This window comes from Mesocricetus auratus, unplaced genomic scaffold (genome assembly GCF_017639785.1).
Source record: "Mesocricetus auratus isolate SY011 unplaced genomic scaffold, BCM_Maur_2.0 Super-Scaffold_100021, whole genome shotgun sequence".
In the NCBI taxonomy this organism is placed as follows: domain Eukaryota; kingdom Metazoa; phylum Chordata; class Mammalia; order Rodentia; family Cricetidae; genus Mesocricetus; species Mesocricetus auratus.
Genome location: NW_024429202.1, coordinates 15,131,136 through 15,145,460, shown reverse-complemented (window position 1 = coordinate 15,145,460; position 14,325 = coordinate 15,131,136). Strand labels below are relative to the sequence as shown.

At 43.7% G+C, this 14,325-nt stretch overlaps 1 long non-coding RNA gene across 1 annotated transcript; it reads right to left on the bottom strand.

Annotated features, from left to right (window-relative positions):
• Nucleotides 1-1,508: 1,508 nt before the first annotated feature.
• On the bottom strand, nt 1,509-14,314 carry LOC121133364. The gene is made up of 5 exons (XR_005870213.1): nt 13,937-14,314; nt 12,710-12,794; nt 12,127-12,232; nt 8,734-8,891; nt 1,509-2,139 (listed from the first exon to the last, which is right to left on the bottom strand). It is a non-coding gene; the product is annotated as an uncharacterized LOC121133364 (long non-coding RNA).
• Nucleotides 14,315-14,325: the final 11 nt, after the last annotated feature.

The window sequence follows — 14,325 nt, the reverse complement described above, 5'->3', positions numbered from 1 at the left end:
AACCCTGCTAAAAGGCCAGGAGGTTTTGCACACTGGCTGACTTCAGGTGAGGTCAGGAGCTCTCCCAGTGTGTACGCCCAGTGTCTTCATCGGAAAATTCCTGGAGATGCGAAGAGCACAGCACAGTTGACAGAAATGGCATCTCTAATCAGACTGCTTTTTTCCCTTGCCCGTTAAGAGAGTGCCACCCACTAATGCAGGCATGGCCGACCTCTCTTGAAAAGTTATCATCAAGACGTAGGTCAGCTTGAAAGGCCAGGGTTGAGGTGAGCAGCTACTCATGGGGCTAACTTCAGCCTCTATCGAGGGAAGGGCTTATAAAGGGGGTGTCAAAGTCCTGCCCTCTGTTGTCCCCACTGTGGCATCCTGTCGCAGTGCTCATGAAGTGGAAAGGAAAGACTCGGCTATCCGTGACACTCTTGGGAGCCAGGAAAGCTCTCATTTCCATAGTCTGTCTTTCTGACAGGACACGATAGCTGCCTGGAAACTGGTTTGAATGTCTCAGTGCAGAGAGAATGAAAAACCTTAAAGGTTTCAAAATTTGAAGTCCTAAATGAGGGACCCACGGATGCTGTGAATCAATCAAAGGCTTGGAGGTCTTACAAGTCAGAAAAAAAGCTGTGGGAGTAGGAATCGGAGGCTAAGACATCAAGATCTGAATGGCTTTGTTACTGTTCTATCGCTATGGAAACCCATCATGACCAAGGGAACTCTTATGAAAGAGAGCACTGAATTGGGGGCTTGCTTATGGCTTCAGAGGGTTAGTCTGTCATCATCAAGGTGGGATGCAGACCAGCATGGCACTGGAACAGTAGCCGAGAACTTTAAATCCTGATTCACAGGAGGCAGAGAGATAGACAGACAGACAGACAGACACACACACACACACACACACACAGAGAGAGAGAGAGAGAGAGAGAGAGAGAGAGAGAGAGAGAGAGAGAGAGAGAAAATAGATGGGGGATACTGGGTCTGGCATGGGATTTTGAAACCTCAGTGACACACCTCCTCCAACAAAGACACATGTCTTCTAATTCTTTCCAAACAGTACATACACCAGTGGCCAAGCATTCCAACAAATGAGTCTATGGGGGCTGTTCTCATTCAAACCACCACAGTAGGCGTTTAGTGTTAATTCACCAAACATTCCCAGAAGCCTATTCCTTGCCAGGCACTGTGCTGAGCTCTCTGAGAAGCAGAGTGGACACAGCTCCCTGGGAGATTAGGTATATAGAAACTAATTGTGATGAAGAAACACCTAAAAAAGATGACTAAGCAAGAGAAGATTGCTCTAGTCTGCTTTCTTCTATAGGAACTTGCAGCTGCTGGCTCCCTTGAACAAGCTAGGAGTTTTCTACTAGAACCTTTTCTCCTTCTCCTAGTCTCTCTCTCTGTGTGGGAACAACAGACCTTGGCCAGAGGCCCACTCCCCCATCAGCCTGGAAGCAGGCAGCTATAAGACAATGTTTACTAAAAACATGTTTACTAAAAACAATACCATGACCGGAGCAATAAGTTCCTGATAAGGGCTCGCCCATGGGAACGCCCTGACCTTGACTTTTTCCAATGACACCCCCACTGCTACCTTTGGTGTCAGGGCATATAACTAGCCAGGGGTAAGAATGGGGGAGGAAGCTTTTCTTGAGGGAAGCCTTTCTTAGGAAGCCTTCTTGAGCCTTCTTGGGGCCTGCTTAAAGTTTTTTTTTTGCACCACCGACTGGACTTTGTGTCATCAATCCCAACACCCTCTGCTCATTCTTGGATACAGGCGGCGCAGTGGGCTTGGCATTTTAGGTCAGAGCTAGATTGGCTGGACAAGCAAGCTTCAAGCATCCTCTTGCCTTTGTCTCCCCAGAGCCATGGTTACAGATATATGGCACAGTCAAGTTCTTTTGCATAGTTCTAGTATTGGACTTGCTTGTGTGTCAAGCACTTTGTTGAATCATCTCTGCCACCTTCCCTTTCTGCCCGACTTCCCTTGTTATCGAAAGGCTCGCAGAGTTAGATGAGTTGGCAACCTCCGTTGTCTCTATTCCAGGGAAACAAAACTTCCCAGTAGAACTGTGCAATCGCAGCTCCTTAGTCCTCTGTGTGAGGAGGGTTCATTGTGTTGGCTTTTTTCTTGTGAATAGATGTTTCCTAAGAAACAAAAAGTTTATTCAGTTCCTAAGCTCTAAACACATTAGGTAGAAACAAGTCAAATACAGAGAAGAGAGAGTAGGAGGGAGCAGGGGAGTGTAGGAGGGCAAGTTCTCACTTTCCTTTCTCTTGTCCCTTCAACAAAGAAGCAAGCAAGCAAACAAACAAATATATACATTGGAGCATCTGGGAGGATAAAGAACGGTGGGAACAGTTCCCAGAGAGATGGGAAGGGTAAAGACCAGGGCAATGCCCACAGCATCAGTTTCCAAAGTTTCTACCAGCTGTACGCACCATCCTCCTCAACCACACTCACCAGTAACTTGATGCCTTCACGGCTCACAACGTGCTTGAGGCATTCTGTGATGAAGACACCTTCAAGAGCCTCCAGTAATGGGCACCTGATGTACTTGTGTCAGAAAATGTGAAGGGAGTTGTGCTTAGAGAATTGGATTTCAGAGATGAAGGATTGTGTTGACCTGGTTAAAGTCTCAAAGTGATACTTAAGTGGGCCTTGCTTGTTGGATAACACATAATCTTATGGTGGCATTATGTGGCATTTTGAATTGCTAGAATACTGAAAGAATATAGGCTATTATCTAACCAGATGTTCTGGCAAAGAATAAAGTGACACCATTATCCCCTCCCGCAGGAGTTAATTCAAACAAGATAAATGAATGAATAAAAGAGTTAATTAAAATGGGTCTGTCAATCACCTAGACAATATCCCTCCCTAAGGAAGTTGTCTGTTCTAGAAACTTTAGAAGCCAGGTGACGGTGGTGGTGGTGCACGTCTTTAATCCCAGAACTCAGGAGGCAAAGGCAGGCAGAACTCTGTGAATTTGACGTCAGCCGAGTCTACAGAACTAGTTCTAGGACAGTGAAGGTGACACAAAAAAACCCTGGTTTGAAAACCAAACAGAAGGAGGAGGAGGAGGAAGAGGAGGAGGAGGAGGAGGAGGAGGAGGAGGAGGAGAAGAAGAAGAAGAAGAAGAAGAAGAAGAAGAAGAAGAAGAAGAAGAAGAAGAAGAAGAAGAAGAAGAAAAAGAAGAAGAAACTTTAGAAAATAGTAGAAGGGCTGGAAAGATGTCTCAAGAGTTAAGAGCACTGGCTTAATATCTTCCTAACCTAGAGGATCCAGGTTTGAATCCCAGCCCCCTCCTGGTAGCTCAAAACTGTTTGTGATTTTTATCCTAGGGGATCTGATACTCCCTTCTAGCCTCTGATGGTGTCAGACACACATGTGGTGTGTAGACTTACACGCAGCAAAAACACGCATACACATAATATAATTTTTTTAAAAAAGAAAGAAAATAGGAACTAGCTTTCAGAAAAGTGTACAATGGCATATTTGTCTCTGGTCATTGCCAAATCTCACCCATGAGAGTTTGCACTACATAATGGTCTCTCTGACTATTGTCTACTGTCATCCTGTGTCCTAGTTGGTTTCCTAATGCTGTGATAAACACCATAGAAACAACTTAGGGAGTAAAGGGTTTATTTCATTTTACAACTCCCAGATCACAATCTATCACTGGGGGAATCTAGGACAAGAACTCAAGGAAGGAATCAGGAGACAGGAACTGAAACAGAGTCCATAAATGATGCTGCTTGCTGACTGGCTTTCCCTCCATAGTTTATTCAATGTACTTTTTTATACAATCAAGGACCACTTTCCCAGGGATGCTACTGTCGACAGTGGGCTGGGCTGTCCCACATTAATCATTGATCAAGAAAATACCAGACAGACTTGCCAACAGGCCACTACCATTTTGTTGTTGTTGTGTTTGTGTTTGTTTTTTTTTTTGTTTTGTTTTGTATTTAAGACAGAATCTCGCCATGTAGCCTGGAGCTCGCTATGTAGACTGTAGACCAGGATGGCCTTGAAATTATAGAAAGATGCTTGCCTCAGCCTCCCAAGTGTTGGAATTAAAGTCATCCTCTACCATGCCAGACCTTTAAGGTCAATCTTACAGATGTATTTTTCTCAATTGAGGTTCTGCCTTTCCAGGTGACTCTAGCTTGTGTCAAGTTGACAAAAAAAAAAAAACTAGAAAACCCTTCTGTGGTTTCTTTGGCTGTCACCCACTCTTATTCCCTAAGGGTCTGCCATATACTCTGTAATAAACTCCAACTTCTGTAGTACACCGTGTATGGCTTGTCTGAATTCTTTTGATGGACATCACAGGGATGTGGTAGACAAGGACCAGCCAGAGCAAGGCTCTGGACATGTTAAAGGGGATTTGCTGTGTTGTACAGGCTGGTCTCAAACTCTTGGGCTCAGTGATCCTCCCAAGCGGCTGAGACTGCAGGGGACTATACAGGCTTGTGCTACCAAGCCCAGCTTCTTCATTTTGAAGAAATAAATATCACTGTCATACTTCAGACTTCCAACCAATGAGGGTGGCATGGAGGCATGCTGGTGAATAAAGGATGATTATTTCAAAAGTCACCTTCCAGAAGCTGAAAGGCTCCCAGCCAGTGCGTTCAGTTTTCTCATGTCTTTGACCGAAATTAGCACAGTGAAGAACAGGAGGCTAGCTAGGCATACACGGGCCAGGAAAAATTTCCACGGGGCTTGGTTTCTGATCAGAGATATGCTTTGGAAGCTCATCAAAGAATCCAGTGAATAACTGGGGGAAAGAAGGGGCATGTTAGACCCCTCACCTTCTAGAGACTTCTGCTTTGATCCTTGTGGTACATGAAATAGAAAATTAAGAGTGTCGGTAGCCTTTTTACCCTTTCTAAAATTGACCCATGGGAAGGCAGAAAGGATAAAAAGGCCTCGTGTCCTTTCATGTAATAATTTTTTTTCTACAGTTGAGTTGGAAGAATGTAGTGAGACGCTGGGAGGGAAGTACAGAGTGAAGTGGGGGAAGGGAGGCTGTTTATCGAGTTTCACTAAAGGGCGAGCGTGAATGATCAATGTGACCATGCTGCAGACTGTAGTGCTCGAAGCATCTTTACAGAGTCTGCTCTTGTTTGGTCAAATGTTCTCTACCGGAGCTCCTAAATACACAAAGATTTCAGATTTGTTATTTTTACAACTCAGCAGAAATATAATCTCCCTTCCCTCCCCGCTGTCCCAGATAAAGTTCCCAAACAAATTGTTAGTGTTTCTCTTGACTCCTGTTGCTTTTGGAGAATTGACTGTCTCTTAAACAGCTTTTCCTCTGTAGAGGATGTAATTGCTATTCTAAATAAAAGCCTAAAGAAAGATCAGTTACATTTACTTGCCATTGGAAGCCCTTGGGGCATTATGTCCAATTTAAGCCACACACACATGACTTTCCTCTCTTCCTCTGTCACATTCCTGCGCATGTAAAGATACATAGCTTTCTTTAATATTGTGGGCTAACTCATTCTATTGCTGGACCTCCTACACACAGCTACTATACACAGGAAGATTTCACACGTTCACGCACTCACACACAGTTTGCATGTTTGCCAGTTTTTCTTCTGAATTCACCACCCATCCCACCCCCAAGCCCCTCACCACCTTGATGGATGATGTAGCACAGGCTGTTCTGGAATTTGTGAGTCTCCTTCCGCTGCCCCCAGAGGGCTGGGATTACAGGTATATCCCACCACGCCTGTTTCAGCCCTTTCTTTCCGGCGTCTTTTTGAATATCCTTTCCTGGCCTCCTCTTGGCTTTGTTCCTTAAAGGCATCCATTGTAAATACTTTGGCCAGAGTAGTCTTCCTGAAGCCTTTACTTGAAAGCTTCTCCAGTTCCATTACTCTAGTAGTCAGCATCAGCATCTTTTATTTGTACCTGATGCACTTGTCTCGAGCCCAATGCACCACTGACCTCTCTCTCCAGGCCTCCATTCTGGCCACAGTGGTATCTCCTAAGGAACTGACCGTGACTGTCACACTGTCCACCTTGCAATACTCAACTCAAAGACAACTGTCCCTCAGTATCCTTGGGTGAACTGGTTCCAGTTGCAGATGCCTAAGCCTTCATATGTTTACTTGTATATAAAAGTGGTATGTTATGCCGGGTGTTGGTGGCACACGCCTTTAATCCCAGCTCTCGGGAGGCAGAGGCAGGTGGATCTCTGTGAGTTCAAGGCAAACCTGGTCTACAGATCAAGTTCTAGGACAAGCTCCAAAACCACAGAGAAACTCTGTCTCGAGAAAACAAAACAAAACAAATAAAAGAGAGTTGTGTTATTTGCATTTAACACATATACATTCTCTTATATATTTAAAATTCTCTCTAGATTTCATGTAATATCCAACACAATGTCAAACCGCGCAAGTAGTCACACTAGATTGTTTAGGGTATAATGGCAAGGGAAAAGTATGTGCAGTACAGATAAAATTTATTTTGTGGTACCAGAGATTGTTCCACAGACTCACACTTCTGGCAAATGCTCTACCCATGAGCTGCATTCTCAGCCCCCCAGACACAATTAAAGAATATTTGAAGTTGGCTTAATGTAAACATACAGAATGAAAAAAATATGGAAGGTTATCTCTTTTCTTTACTCTTTGTAGTCTGGACAGACTTAGGTCTACCAATTTTAAATACAAATGATTCTATACCACTCATCATTGGTGGCGCATGCCTTTACTCCCAGTACTCAGGAGGCAGAGGCAGGCAGATCTTTGTAAGTTTGAGGCCAGCCTGGTCTACAAGAACTAGTTCCAGGACAGCCTCCAAAGCCACAGACAAACCCTGTCTCAAAAAACCAGAAAAATAATTTTTTTAAAATAGCATCACAGGCCTGTAATTCTACCTACTCTGGAAGCTAGAATGAGGAACAAGAGGTCCAGCAGGGTGGTGTTAACACAGGCCTTTAATCTCAGAACTCAGGGAACAGAGCCAGGTGAATCTCTGAGGCCAGCCTCAACTACAAAGCAAGTTCCAGTACAGGTTTCAAAGTTACACAGAGAGACTCTGTCTCAGAAAACAAACAGACAGACAGACAGACAAACAAACAAGGAGTCTGATGCCAACATGAGCAACCTAGTTAGAACCTGTCTCAAAATAAAAAGCAAAAGGAGCATTGGGGCTTTAGCTTAGTGATAGAATGCTCTTGGGCTCTTAGGTTCAATAAAGTACTTCATTAAAATAAGTATCTAAAAATTTACCTGTTTACTCGGGGTTTAAGTAAGTTCTACTATCTAGTCAGTGGTGGAGAGACTGCCTTTGATGCCCTTCTCCATAATGAGATTGATGACTACCTTGGTTACCATTCATAGAGCCTTCATCGAGTAGCTGATGGAAGCAGAAACAGGCACCCACAGCTAAACACTGAACCACACCCCTGGAATCCAGTTGTAGGGAGGGAGGAGGGATGAGCAAAGGAGCCAAGACTGTGCTGGAGAAACCCACAGAAACAGTTGACCTGACCTAGTGAGAGCACAGTTGTAAAGCTGGGGAACCAGCATTGGACAGAACCAAACTCTCTGAATGTAGGTGCCAGCTAGGAGGCCAAGGCAGTATATGGGGCCTCTATCAATGGAGCCAGTGTTTATCCCTAGAGCACAAATGGACTTTGGGAGCCCATTCCCTATGGAGGAATACTATTGCAGCCCAGATACATGAGAGAGGGCCTAGGCTCTCGCCCAAATGATGTGACTGAACTTTGATGATCCCCTGTGGAGGACCTCACTATCCTTGGGGAGTGGGTAGGGGATGGGTTTGGGGGTCGGTGGGGAGCATGGGAGGCTGGGAGGGCGAGAGAATGGGGGATTGATATGTAAATAAGAGTGCTTCTAAAATAAGAAGAAATAAAAAGAATCAAACCTAGGTAAATAAATAAATAAATAAATTCTACTGAGCCTAGTGAGCCAACATTTGCATTTGGCTTTTTTTTGTTGTTGCTGCTGCTGTTTTTTCTGGGTTTTGAAAACATTCAGGCTTCCATTCTCTCTCTCTCTCTCTCTCTCTCTCTCTCTCTCTCTCTCTCTCTCTCTGTGTGTGTGTGTGTGTGTGTGTGTGTGTAGTGTATGTGGAGATCAGAGGACAACTTTTGAGAGTTGGTTCTCTACTTTTATCATGAGGCTTTCGGGGATCAAACATGTGTTGTTTTACATTTGGCTGCTAACATCTTTAGGCCAGAAGCCATCTCGATGGCCTGTTTTCCTGGTCTGTTAGACAGATTATCTTTATATGACCCAAGGTGGCTTGGAACTCACTATGAGAGTCCAACGTGTGATTCTCATGCCTCAGCCTCATAAGAGGGGTGCTAGGGTTACAGTCATCTGACTGCCCTCCCTCAGTTACATTCGGATCCTAACATACTCACTTATCCTCGTTAGGTTTCAGCTGTTGCGACAAAATGTCTTGGATACGTGTGGTGGTTTAAATAAAAATGGTCCCCATAAGCTCATATATTTCAATGCTTAGTCATCAGTGAGTAGAACAGTTTGAAAATATTAGGAGGATTAGGAGGCATGGCCTTGTTGGAATAATGAAGCATGTCCCAGGGGGTGGGACATGAGGTTTCAAAAGCCCAGTCTAGGCCCAGTCTTTCTCCCTCCCTCTGCCTGCTGCCTGTAGATCAGGATGTAAAGCTCTCATCTGCTTCTCTAGCACCATGGCTACTGCCGTGTTCCCCACCATGATAGTGATGGACTAACCTTCTGAAGCTGTAAGCAAGCCCCAAGCAAATGCTTTCTTAGATAGGCGTTCCCAGGGTCACGGTATCTCCTCACAGCAGTAGAACAGTGACTAAGATGGTAACTTGAAAAGGAGCATGATTTCAGTCTCTGATTATTCGGTATGTTGTTTTTAGGGCCTATAATGAGATAACATGGTGGATATATCAGGCCTCAACCCTCATCGGAGAAGCTTCTTCTCTCACTAGATGGGAATGAACACAGAGAGCCAGAATTGGACAGTGTGTAGAAAGTGAGAGAGTTTTGGTCACTCAGTTCCAAATGGGGAGTCTTCATCAAACCCCTTCCCTCAGGGCTCAGGGATCTATTCAGAAAAGGAGGCTGAAGGACAGTAAGAGCTACAGGTGGCAGATGAATCCAAGGAAACCTCTCTAGACACAACAGAACTGATATGCATATGCATTCATCAGCACTAGATCTGCTCAAGTTTTTGTTTGTTTGTTTTTTGAGAAAGGGTCTCTCTGTGTAGCTTTGTAGACCAGTCTGGTCTCGAACTCACAAGGGTTGGGATTAAAGGCATGCTCCACCACCTCCTGGCGATCTGCTCAGGTTTAAGCGAGACAAAATTGCAGTATGGAGAAGAGGAAGTGATCACAAAGTCCCAGTCCTAGACAAGAAGCTATCTGCCATTGTCATTCTTCTAGAGAGGTAGCATCAGTTTTCTCCAATGGAGTGACACTGGGCATATCAACCATACTCCAAAGTAGGCCCCATGCTCTTGAGTACTTGGCTAACACAAAATGAACGGCATGTTTTTTATGTTCTTTGTTTTCTTTTAGTGTTTGGTTTCTTTCTCTCTCTTTCTCTTGAGAGAGAGAAAAAAACCATGTAGTTAGATGGGTAGGGAGGGGGGAAAGTCTGGGAGGAGTAGAAGAGGGAAAAGAATATGGACAGGCAATCTATTTTAGGAAAAAAAATTAAAAGTGGTGATGATTTCTTAGGGACTGCAAGAGATTACTAAAATTAATCTTGCCAAACAACAATGAATCGCAAAATATTGATAAGCTAAATGTTCTGCAAAAGTTGATTTGAAAAGTTGGATCATTTAGTATTGTCTGGCCCCTAGATTTTCCTATCTTTTAGCAATACTAACCCACAGGAATCTAGAAATATATGGTGGGGGTTTGGAAAAGATCAAGAAGAGTAGCCAGGCTCTTTTAGAAGGCACACTGACTCTTTTGAGGACCATTGGACATTTAGTAACATGACTTAAATATGAAGCAAATATGTCTGATGGTTTTCCATACAGATACAGCCAAATCTTGTTCTGTCTGTGTGTTATTTATTTAGCCAACCAGACTTCTAGTAGACAGGGTGTAAATCAAGGAAGTATTTGAATAAATTCTACTTTAACTTTGTGGTGGGCACGGGAGGGGGCTTGAATTTGTGAATTGTTTAGAAATGCACCAGATTGCTTTTGTCATACTTTTGTCATTCCTTGACTACCTCTCCAACCACAATACCACCACCACCACCACCATCACCACCACCACCACCACCACCACCACCACCACCACCACCACCACCATCACCACCACCACCACCACCACCACCACCACCACCACCACCACCCCATCACCATCACCACCATTACCATCACCACCATCACCACCACCACCACCACCACCATCACCACCACCACCATCACCACCACCACCATCACCACCACCACCCCATCACCATCACCACTACCACCACCATCACCATCATTACCATCACCACCATCACCATCATCACCATCACCACCACCATCATCATCACCACCATCACTACCACCACCACCTTCAACACCACCATCATCGCCATCACCATTATCATCACCATCACCATCACCACCACCACCACCATCACCACCACCACTACTTATTTAATATTTGCTACATTTCAGGGGCTTTTCTCAGTATTTTACTTCACTGACTATTCAAACTCTTCTGTTAGCTGGACATTATGTCTAACTTCATTAAAAGGTTAGGAAACTAAGTTACAGAATGGTTGAATAAGTTGCCTAGAGTTACACAGTATATAAGCAGAGAAGTAAAAAATAGTAATGAACATTGACTGTCTTTGTATCTTGTTGGCATATGATGTGTATAACTAAGCTACACCACAGAGAACGGACCTACTTGGGTGGGCAAGTCTGCACGTGTGGATTATTGTTTAATCTTCCCTAGTACTTGAAGGGCAGACTGATCTCCCAAGTTTATGTGGCCTTTGTGAGAATGTCAAGGACTGATGAGTGATTTCCTGGGTGCCTAAAACAAATTAGAAGGCATCGTTTGAAATGTTTGCAATATCCGATGTTGCTTAATGAACAAAAAGATAAATGTTGTTTGAAGAAGTATTGCTTCATTGTGGTTTTGTGCTTTGTCCTCAAGTACTTTCTTGGAGCTGGAGATAGGGAAAAAGGGAAGCACTTTGTATACTTTCCAATGTCTTGGCTTTCACCGTGCATCTGTACTCTGCTTCCCAGGTAGCCTCCCAGGAAATCAGCATGGGCCCATCAGTGCCCAAGGCAGAAAGCCAACAGATAGTAAGCAAAGCAAGAATGTGAACAGATGAGGAGCCCTCCGATCGACTAAATCACCAGGTTGTGTGTTTGTCTTCATTTTGAGTCAGAGCACAGAGGAGCCATTGGCAAAGCTCACCTCAACTTTGAAAGAGAGATGTACTGAAGAGCCCCCAACCTTCCCCAACAGTTGGGGAAATTACTAAGCTGTCCCATCCTTGAATGTGAGCAGCTACACTTAAAGATAGACATCCTCCCCTGGTGGTCATCAAGGACTTGAAAATATTTCTCAGACCTCAATCCTCAAGGACTTGGGAACATTCCCCAGACCTCAAGGTTCCAGGCCGGTCACAAAGTTCAGCCACGGCACAGACATTGCCTGAGACAGATAACAAGCCAGTCAGCCAGACAACCACAAGCTTATGTGATTCATGAAGGTTTGGCACCAATTTCCAAACTCCCCTTGTGTCCCCACTACCCTGTTTGTGGTTTCAGGCTTTAAAAACTCTCTGTAATTTCTGCTCGGGGTTCACTCCTTCCCAAGTCTGCTGAACCCTGGCACGCCGGCTTAATAAAAATTATCTTGCATTTTGCAACAAATTTCGGCTCCCTGGTGGTCTTTGGGGCGAGAGTCCTAAGAGAAAGACTGAAGGGTCTTTCGGTATATATGCACCGATTTGTTTTTCCTTCTTTCTTTTTGTTGGTGCTAGCAAGTAAACTCAGGGCCTTGTGCATGCCAGCCAAACACTCTACCAGCTGAGCTGCATTACTTCTAAGGTTTCTTAGGAATGGTCTGATTGCTCTCTCTGGGCAGTTTGGAGGAGTAGATGATAACCAAGGAAAGGTACCTCTTCTGCTTATTGATCTCATGTCCTTATGAAGGCAGGGAGAAATACCAATCACATTTTTCCGTCTTCATGGTTGCGGATGACGGCAGAGCAAATCAAGTCTGTACTAAAGACAACAGCACAATTGATTCATTGGATGAAATCTGTCCTTATACCATTTCTTTTCTTTTCTTTTTTTTTTTTTTTTTTTTTTTGGTTTTTCGAGACAGGGTTTCTCTGTAGCTTTGGAGGCTGTCCTGGAACTCACTCTGTAGACCAGGCTAGCCTCGAACTCACAGAGATCCGCCAGTCTCTGCCTCCCAAGTGCTGGGATTAAAGGCGTGCGCCACCAACGCCCGGCTCCTTATACCATTTCTAATTTGTCATCGGTTCTTAGGCTACAAGAGATAGCTTACTGGAGAGTTTACAATTCAGTTTCCTCATACATAGGATGAGGAAACTGAAGGCCAGAAAGAACTCTAGAATCAATGATATGGAGTCTATAGAGATGGATCAGTGGGTAACGTGTTTGTCTCACATACATGCAGACCTGAGTTCATCCCCCCCAGCACCCATGTAAAAAGCCAAGCCCAATAGTAAAAACCTGTAATCACTGTACTGGAGAGATGGAGATGGACCTCTGGATTCTAGCTGAACCAGCAAGCTCCATGAGTTCCTCTTCCAAAAATCTAAGGGAGAATGACGACAAAGACACCAGACATCAACCTCTGCCTTCAAATTTATATGCGTAGATAAGTTTAAAAGACGTGGTTTCCAGTTTCACTTCTTTGGGCTTTCCACTGCAAATGACCGGTTTTATTTTAATTTTTTGTTGTTGCTGTTGTTGTTTGGTTGGTTGGCTTTAGGTTAGCATCCTGGCTCTTTTTAGTGTTTTTTTTTTTGAAATTGTTTCAAGAACAGAGAATATTACCAATATTGTACCTAGTATACTCAGAAAGCGTTATACCCAAGTGATCAAGACATCAAGTTAATAATGATCTCTTTCTATATAATTTCAAACAGGATGGAACCCTATTCTCCACCCTTCCCACTCAGCAAGTATACACAAAAGCATGCCCGCTAGGATGGCAAGAAAGTATACTAAACCTGAATGATCATAAGTAGAAGCATGTGTATATATACAAAGATGGCATATATGTTTTGGTTAGGCAGCTTATACTTCGCATTTTTATCTGCAATGAGTACTGTGGATCTTTAATACAAAGTAATGATACATTGATACAAACTTTAGACATGAAGTTACCAAATGTCCTGCTGGGCAATCTAGCATTTTAGCTTTCTGTTCAATAAAATTAAAACACATGCTAGGTCAATATATATGTGGTGTTATTACTAGCATTATCATTACCATTATTATAATTTTGAGACACACTTTCATGTATACCAGGCTGGTCCTCAGCTCAATTTGTCAGAATAGTCAAGCATTCACTTCTGATCCTCCTACCCTTACAAGACCTACAGGTAGCTAATGACGCTCAAAGAGAGAAAATTAGTCTCTCCCAGGGGTGAGCCCCCGAAACGGTTATCCAGCACAGGTTGGTCAGCCTTGAAATCATACACACAAGCAACACTAAATGGACTCAACAACCGTTATTTACACACACACACACACACACACACACGCATGCACGCACGCACGCGCACACACACACACACCATTTAATAGTAATAATCAAAGGAAAGGAAGCTGTTGATTTGAGGGGGTGGGGGAGCAGCATGGGAGGAGCTGAAGGCAGGGGACAGGAGATGCATCAAAAGGAAGAAAGGGAAGGCGGAAAGTGATGTGATTAGACTTTAAATTACATTTTACCTGTGTATAACATGGTGTCGTATGCCAACCTTTGTGTAATAGCACAAGACGGTCTCTAGGTCTACACACCCAAGAGTTTTCCTTTACTTCAGACTCCTAGTGGCTTGATACTTTTACGGTGTATTAAGGTAAGAAATGAGTGTTCAATGTACTAACATATTTCCTACATTCGATTTCATTTTTCGTCTGAAAGAATCTCAAAAGATAATTTTCTGGGAAGATGCTGTTAAGGTCAGCAAATTAGATACAATTTTAAAAACATTTGCTTTTATATTTTAGTACTCCGTGCTTAAAAATTCTCTTTCTCTAACGTTTACTTTATTTTCCATCTAAGTCCAACGGGGCGCAAACTTGGACACCTCAGTAAATTCTAACTTCCCACCTGACGA